General features: G+C 45.5%; 1 protein-coding gene across 2 annotated transcripts in view; it reads right to left on the reverse strand.

Moving 5' to 3' along the window:
- The window catches only part of PELI3 (pellino E3 ubiquitin protein ligase family member 3), a 37,680-nt gene that overhangs the window by 22,024 nt on the left and 6,985 nt on the right, over nucleotides 1-8,671 (reverse strand). The window contains exon 1 of one of the 2 annotated variants that reach the window (XM_084824582.1): nucleotides 217-485. The exons of the other annotated variant lie outside the window; for it this stretch is intronic. The gene's annotated coding sequence lies outside the window, so the exon portion shown is untranslated. Of the gene's footprint in view, nucleotides 1-216; nucleotides 486-8,671 lie in introns of those variants that run through there. 2 annotated transcript variants of the gene reach the window in all.

An 8,671-nucleotide genomic window follows, 5' to 3' on the forward strand; every position in this document is an offset into this window, starting at 1 on the left:
ATAAAGAGACGGGGGGTGGTCGGAGAGAGAGGCAGACAGACAGACGGACAGCAAAGAATTGCAGAAAGTGCAGGGCAGAAGTGTGTGTGTGTGTTGGGGGGGATCGGTGGGGGGGATCCCTCCTCCCGGCGCTCTTTCCCCACGCAACACCCCCTCCCCCGCAGCCTCCCCCCTCCCCCCCCGCCTCCCCCCATCAGGGCTGGGGGTCCGGCTCACCCCTCTGCGCGTCCCCCCGCTCCCCTGCGGCGGGTCTCTCCTCAGCAGCCGCCTGCGCAGGATGGATCGCCCTGCACTGCCGAAGGAGCGAGGGGGAGGGACGGCTGCGGCCGCCGTTCCAGCGCCGGGCGGGACCGCAGGCTCGGCCCCCCGCGCCAGCCTGCGACGCGCGCACCGCCTGCCCCGCGCCCCCGAGAGAAGGGGCTCCCTCCGCCGCCCAGGGGCTGCCCCGGCGCCGCCGCTCCTCGCAGCCTCCCGCCAGCCGCGTCACGACGCAAGGGGGCGCGGGGCGCGCTACTGCTGTGCAGGGCGGCGAGCGCCTGGGAAGGGCTGGAAGGGGTCTGCGCGGCGGGGGGCCGGGGGGGCCACGCGGCGCTCGGGTCGGGGGCGCCTCGCTCGGAAGGGCGGGCAGAGGGCAGCGGAGGGCAGCGCGGCGGGCAGGAGCATCGGGAAGAAAGGCAGCAAAAGAGAGAAAAGAGAGAGAGAGAGAGAGAGAGAGAGAGAAAAGAGCTCGAGGGGGGGAGAGAGAGAGAGGGGGGGTGCTCTTTTTTGGGTTTCTTGTATATTTTGTTGTTGTTCAGTCGTGTCCGACTCGATACAGAAATGAAAGAAAATCAAGAAAAGAGCAGAAGAGACAAATAATACAGAAAGAAAAGAGACGAACACACACACATATATAGATATAGATATAGATACATTCTTTTCTTGATTTTCGTGGGTGTGTGTGTGTGCTATGGTCCATGGGGTCACAAAGAGTCGGACACGACTTAACGACTGAACAACAAAAACAACAACAACATGTACATGTACATGTACCTGTATATACATATACATATACATGTATATACATATACATATACGTGTATATGTATATACATATACGTTCGTGTGTGTATACATATATATATGTATATACATATATACATGTGTGTATATACATATACATGTATGTGTATATACATATACATATGTATATAGTCTCTTCTGTTCTTTTCTTGATTTTCTTTCATTTCTGTATGTGTGTGTGCATATAATATATATATATATATATATATATATATAATATGCACACGCACACACATAAAGAAATGAAAGAAAATCAAGAAAAGAGCAGAAGAAACAAATAATACAGAAAGAAAAGAGACGAACACACACACATATATAGATATAGATATAGATACATTCTTTTCTTGATTTTCGTGGGTGTGTGTGTGTGCTATGGTCCATGGGGTCACAAAGAGTCGGACACGACTTAACAACTGAACAACAAAAACAACAACAACATGTACATGTACATGTACCTGTATATACATATACATATACATGTATATACATATACATATACGTGTATATGTATATACATATACGTTCGTGTGTGTATACATATATATATGTATATACATATATACATGTGTGTATATACATATACATGTATGTGTATATACATATACATATGTATATAGTCTCTTCTGTTCTTTTCTTGATTTTCTTTCATTTCTGTATGTGTGTGTGCATATAATATATATATATATATATATATATATAATATGCACACGCACACACATAAAGAAATGAAAGAAAATCAAGAAAAGAGCAGAAGAAACAAATAATACAGAAAGAAAAGAGACGAACACACACACATATATAGATATAGATATAGATACATTCTTTTCTTGATTTTCGTGGGTGTGTGTGTGTGCTATGGTCCATGGGGTCACAAAGAGTCGGACACGACTTAACGACTGAACAACAAAAACAACAACAACATGTACATGTACATGTACCTGTATATACATATACATGTACCTGTATATACATATACATATACATGTACCTGTATATACATATACATGTACCTGTATATACATATACGGGTATATGTATATACATATACGTTCGTGTGTGTATACATATCTATATGTATATACATATATACATGTGTGTATATACATATACATGTATATGTATATACATATACATATGTATATAGTCTCTTCTGTTCTTTTCTTGATTTTCTTTCATTTCTGTATGTGTGTGTGCATATAATATATATATATATATAATATGCACACGCACACACATAAAGAAATGAAAGAAAATCAAGAAAAGAGCAGAAGAGACAAACTAATATAGCAAGAAAAGAGAACAGCAGAATAACAAATGTGTGTGTGTGTGTGTGTGTGTGCTCTTTTCTTGATTTTTACCCACACACACCCACACCCACAGAGAAATTTGAAAAAATCAAGAAAAGTGCAGAGCAACAAAAGGGGAAATAATGTTAATATAAGTAGAAAAAATAAAAGTATTATTGATAAAAGCATAACTATATTATAGTCTACTATGGAATAATAATATTGTATGATTTTATTATTATTAATAATCTTCACTTCGTTGTTTCTTTGATTTATCAGCTCTGACTCTGGAGGTTCCATGGGTTCTATACTATGTTAATGCTATTTATTTATTTATTTATTTATTTATTTATTTATTTAAAATATCTCTATGCAGCCTTTCAGCCAGGAATTTAGGGATTTAGATTAGACTAACATTGGATGTCATACAGCTGTATATCACCTTCTTCCTATTACTATTAATAACATTTATTTTATTTTATTGATTATTCAAATTTATATACCGCTTTCCACAAAGGAACCAAAGCGGTGAACATAAAATACAATGGCATAAAAACAACAATAAATATAGCAATAAAAACAACACAATGCAAATTCATCCGCAATAAAACCACGGCCTGCTGTGTGCTGCAAACAACATCTGGCTGGGTCACACTGCAGGGAAAGCCTTGTAAAGAGATGAGTTTTAAGAAGACTTCTGAACGTCAGGACAAAAGAAGAACCCTGCTGGACCAGGCCAAAGACCTAACTCAGAGGGGGGAAGCCTGTGGCTCTCCAGATGTTCTTAGCTCCCATCTGCCCCAGACAGTGCAGCCAATTGTCAGCAATGATGGGAGTTGTAGTCCAAAAACATCTGGAGGGAACCAGGTTCCCCCATCGTAGGTCTAGCTAGTCCAGCATTCTGTTTCCACAGTGGCCAACCAGAGATGCCCCAATGGGACGTCCACAAACAGGACATGAGTGCAACAGCTCCCTCCTTCTCATGTTTCCCCAGCATACTGCCTCTGATTTTGTTGTTGTCGTTCAGTCGTTCAGTCATGTCCGACTCTTCGTGACCCCATGGACCATAGCACGCCAGGCCTTCCTGTCCTCCGCTCTCTCCCGGAGCGTGCTCAAGTTCATATTCATTGCATCGGTGATGCTATCCAGCCATCTCACCCTCTGCTGTCCCCTTCTCCTTTTGCCTTCAATCTTTCCCAGCATCAGGGTCTTTTCCAGGGAGTTTTCTCTTCGCATTAGGTGGCCAAAATATTTGAGCTTCAGCTTCAGGATCTGTCCTTCCAATGCGCACTCAGGGTTGATTTCCTTTAGGATGGACTGATTGGACCTCCTTGCAGTCCAGGGGACTCGTAAGAGTCTTCTCCAGCACCACAGTTCAAAAGCATCAATTCTTCAGCGCTCAGCCTTCCTTATAGTCCAGCTCTCACAGCCATACTGGGAAAACCATAGCTGATTATACGAACCTTTGTCGGCAAGGTGATGTCTCTGCTTCTTACTATGCTGTCTAGGTTTGCTATAGCTTTCCTCCCAAGGAGCAAGCGGTTTTTAATGTCATGGCTACAGTCATCGTCTGCGGTGATCTTGGAGCCCAAGAAAATAAAATCTGTCACAGCTTCCATTTCTTCCCCTTCTATATGCCAGGAAGTGAGGGGGCCAGATGCCATGATCTTAGTTTTTTTAATGTTGAGTTTCAAACCAGCTTTTGCACTCTCCTCTTTCACCCTCAACAAGAGGCTCTTGAGATCCTCTTCGCTTTCTGCCATTAGGGTGGTATCGACTGCTTATCTGAGGTTGTTGATAATTCTCCTGGCAATCTTAATTCCGACCTGTGATTCATCCAACCCGGCGTTTCTCATGATTGTCAAGGGCTCCTTGGAGGGCTCTCAGTCTAATCCAGTAGCCAAGTCCAGACACAGACAAAGGGATTCTTTTCAAAGCTTTATTCTTCTTTTACAATTTAACAGCTCTATATGTAGCAACTAGATCTGAGCAGCAGCATCCCTATGCCCTATGTTAGAACAGTTGGTCCCCGTTTGAAGGGCAATTACTGGCAGACCCCTGAATATAAGGACTAGGGAGAATCCCTCCCCTTTTCCCTTGGATCCTCTGGGCGCAACCGTTCTTTGAGCGCGAACCATTTGGCGCCGCTCTCTGCATCTGCGCCGCGCATCCCCCCCAGTCTGCTATCTGTGCTGAGTCACTCCCTGGACTGCTCTCTAAACTAGGAATGTGGGTGGGAGGAAGCTCCGTCAGCTGTTGGTCCTGGGAAAAAAGGAGCGCGCTCCTCTCCCGAAGGAGCGACTGCTCTTCCTCAGCATCAGAACTACTCTGGGATTCTATGGGCTCAGTGTCCACCCTGACAATGATGTACTCTGCATATAAGTTAAATAAGCAGGGTGACAATATGCAGCCTTGTCGTACCACTTTCCCAATTTTGAACCAATCGGTTGTTCCATGTCCGGTTCTTACTGTTGCTTCTTGACCCTCGTACAGGTTTCTCAGGAGACAGGTAAGGTGGTCTGGTACTCCCATCTCTTTAAGAATTTGCCACAGTTTGTTGTGATCCACACAATCAAAGGGTTTAGCATAGTCAATGAAGCAGAAATAGACATTTTTCTGGAATTCTCTTGCTTTCTCCATGATCCAGCGAATGTTGGCGATTTGATCTCTAGTTCCTCTGCCTCTTCGAAACCCAGCTTGTACTTCCGGTGGTTCTCGGTTCACATGCTGCTGAAGCCTAGCTTGTAGGATTTTGAGCATCACCTTGCTGGCATGTGAAATGAGCGCAATTGTGCGGTAGTTTGAACACTCTTTGGCGTTGCCCTTCTTTGGAATTGGAATGTAAACTGGCCTTTTCCAGTCTTGTGGCCACTGTTGAGTGTTCCAAATTTGTTGGCTTATTGAGTGCAGCACTTTAACAGCATCATCTTTTAGGATCTTAAATAGCTCAGCTGGAATACTGTCATCTCCACTAGCTTTGTTGTTACTAATGCTTCCTAAGGCCCACTTGACTTCACTCTCGAGGATGTCCGGCTCAAGTTCAGTGACCGCACTATCATGGCTATCAGGGACATTCAGATCTTTCCTGTATAGTTCCGCTGTATATTCTTTCCACCTCTTCTTAATCTCATCTGCTTCTGTGAGGTCCCTGCCTTCTTTGTCCTTTATCATGCCCGTCTTTGCACAAAATGTTCCCTTGAGATCTCCGATTTTCTTGAAAAGATCTCTAGTCTTTCCCATTCTATTGTTTTCCTTGATATCTTTGCATTGTTCATTTAAGAAGGCCTTCTTGTCTCTCCTTGCTATTCTCTGGAACTCTGCATTCAGTTGGGTATATCTTCCTCTTTCTCCCTTGCTTTTCGCTTCCCTTCTTTCCTCAGCTACTTGTAAAGCCTCATCAGACAGCCACTTTGCTTTCTTGCATTTCTTTTTGTTTGGGATGGAGTTAGCTGCTGCCTCCTGAACAATCTTACGGACCTCCGTCCATAGTTCCCCAGGCACTCTGTCTATCAGGTCTAATCCCATAAATCTATTCCTCACCTCCTCTGTATATTCATAAGGGATATGATTTATGTCATACCTGAATGGTTTAGTGGTTTTCCCTACTGGAGTTAATATTATTGCCATTACGACGCGCAGCTGTTGATAGGCTGCAGACCTAGAACTGGTTACCTAGGAGTACACCCTTCTGAACTCCATGGGACTTTTTTTTGAGCAGATGTGTACAGGATTGCACTGCCTCCCTCCATAAATTGGTCTATATTACAGACTCTGTAACAGGGGCTATTTGTGGGCCTTGAGAAGTTTTGGCCTACCACTCCCATCATCCTCACCATTGGCTATACCTGCTAAGGCTGATGGGATTTGTAGGGCAAAACATCCGGAGGGCCACGGAGTTGCTCACCCCTGCATAAGATTGCTGACATTATGCCATATATACATAAATAGCATATTTGTCTGGGAAAGGCCTCCCAGACTTTAATACAGAAGATAGGGGCATATTCAATGTTTCGTGTGAATAACTGGGTTGGAAAAATTATACGGAAATATAATGATGGAGGGAATGGAGTGCAACATGGAAATTACGGGATTAATGAGGGATAGGGTGGGTGGGACATAGAGTTGACAAGGAAAGCTTAATATAAGAATACTAGTGCACGGTCCAAGACAGACCATGGAAGGGCGTGTTTGTGTGATGGATTAATAGCCACCCCCTCTGCATTTATTCACGGGGTGGGTTTCTCCAGGAATCCCCTCCCATATTTACCTGACTGTGACCAACCAGTGGTCTCTGCTTGGCAGGATATCCCCACACCCCCTCCCCATAAAAAGCACAAAGGTTGAAGGAGCGTGTGCGCACAAAGGCACAGTTTGAATGCCGAACAGGAAAATCAATTTCCAGCGTCTGTCCTTGTCTTTCATAACAGGACCTTCTTTTCCCAAAGCAGACATCATCACCACCATCATCACCACCACCATCATCATTATTATAGTTCCAGTTGCATTCACACAAGCAAATTTCAAAACAGCCTGAAGGAAAAACGGAATGGGTTGATCAGTCCGGTACTTACTTACCTGAGCGGCCACCCGTGAATCCACCGTGAGAAGCCAGGCTTGCGATGAGACTCAGAGTCACCTGGTGAAACTGACTTGCAGTTGAGTGGGACAGACAAAAATAAGTGGTTCTTCACCGGGTGTGCCGTTAATTTGTGGAACTCCCTGCCACAAGATGCAGTACTGGTGATTGTTCCTATGCAGTGCTGGATCCAGGGTTGGGGGGGGGGGTTGGAGAAGCCACCAGCCTTCTGCCTCACTGCTGCTGCTCCTCTTTCTCACCATTTCTGCATGTTTGCCAAGCAGAGAGCCAGTGAATAAGCAGGCAGTAGCGTCTAGCAGTACACCTTCTCCCCACTGCTGTTGCTCACTCCCTCTGAGCCAGAGCAAGGGGTGGGCCCACAAGCAGGTTGCAACGCTGAAGAGGAGGCACAGGTCAGATGGGCTCTTGTCTGTGGGCCCCCTGATAAGATGTGGACCCTTGACAAGTGTCCAGCCATGCCGATGCTGGGCGCCAGCCCTGCTCAGATGTCTTTTCAAAAGGGATTCAGTGTAATTATGAAAGATGGGTTTATTTATTTCATTGTTTACCGCCCAGTAGCCGAAGCTCTCTGGGCGGTTCACAAAAAGTAAAACCGCAAAGCGCAGCATAAAACAATATAAAATATGAACGCTTAAAACCACAGTGTGACAGTTGTTGTTGTTGTTGTTCAGTCGTTCAGTCGCGTCCGACAGTACAACCGGAATAAAACCTACCAGCAATGCATTGATTTAAAATACAGATTTAGAACACCAGTGCTAAGAGACTAGGAAGCTAAAGTGCTAAAATACGAGGAGAATAAAAAGGTCTTCACCTGGCCCTGGAAGGAGTACGACATGGGTGCCAGGCGAAGCTCTCTAGGGAGCTCGTTCCACAGCCGGGGTGCCACAGCAGAAAAGGCCCTCCTCCTGGTAGCCACCCACCTCACTTCCTTCGGAGAGAGCTCCCGGAGAAGGACCTCTGAGGATGATCATAGGGTCCCGGCAGGCACATATGGGAGGAGGCGATCCTTCAGAGAATCTGGCCCCAAGCCATTTAGGGCTTTGAATGTTAATACCAGCACTTTGAATTAGGCCTGAAAATGGACTGGCAGCCAGCGCAGCTGGAAAAGTACTGGCGTAATGTGATCTCGTTGGCCAGTCCCTACTGGCTACTAGCCAGGACAACTGTTGAACTTCCATGCTCCATGTTTGTGCACCTCGGTCATGTCTCCGCTTACTCGCCTTTTTACTAAGCCAAACGGTCCCAGCAGTTGTAACCTTCCCTCATAGGGGTTTTGCCCTTGATCATTCTAGCTGCCCTTTTCTGTGCCTTTTCCAACTCTACAATATCCTTTTTTTAGGTGGAGAGGTTTAGGTTTTTTAGGTGGAGACCTCGGGCACCACGGCACTTCCCAAGTAGAAGCAAAAGCAGCCAAGAGTCTTGCGGTACCTTAAAGACTTAACAGATTGCTTGTGGCAAAAGCATTCGTGGATTAGAGACCTCTGCACCAGATGCATGAAAGCGCTCTCCTCAGTTGGCGGGTATATATGGGGACCGAGGTGTTCAAAACTCCACCCACACATCTAAGCCCCTCCTACATGCCATCCAAAGCCCCTCCCCTATCCCCCTCAAGCTCTACCCTTTCCTTCTGCTGGTTTCCCTGCTGAGCCACGCATGCCCTGCCAAGTCTTATATCATGTACGTCAGGGCTTGGTAGAAAGTAGATTGCCAGATGACTGGGGACTCC

This window comes from Heloderma suspectum, chromosome 17, assembly GCF_057233095.1.
Source record: "Heloderma suspectum isolate Gila_16-S chromosome 17, 16-S_ref, whole genome shotgun sequence".
Taxonomy (NCBI): domain Eukaryota; kingdom Metazoa; phylum Chordata; class Lepidosauria; order Squamata; family Helodermatidae; genus Heloderma; species Heloderma suspectum.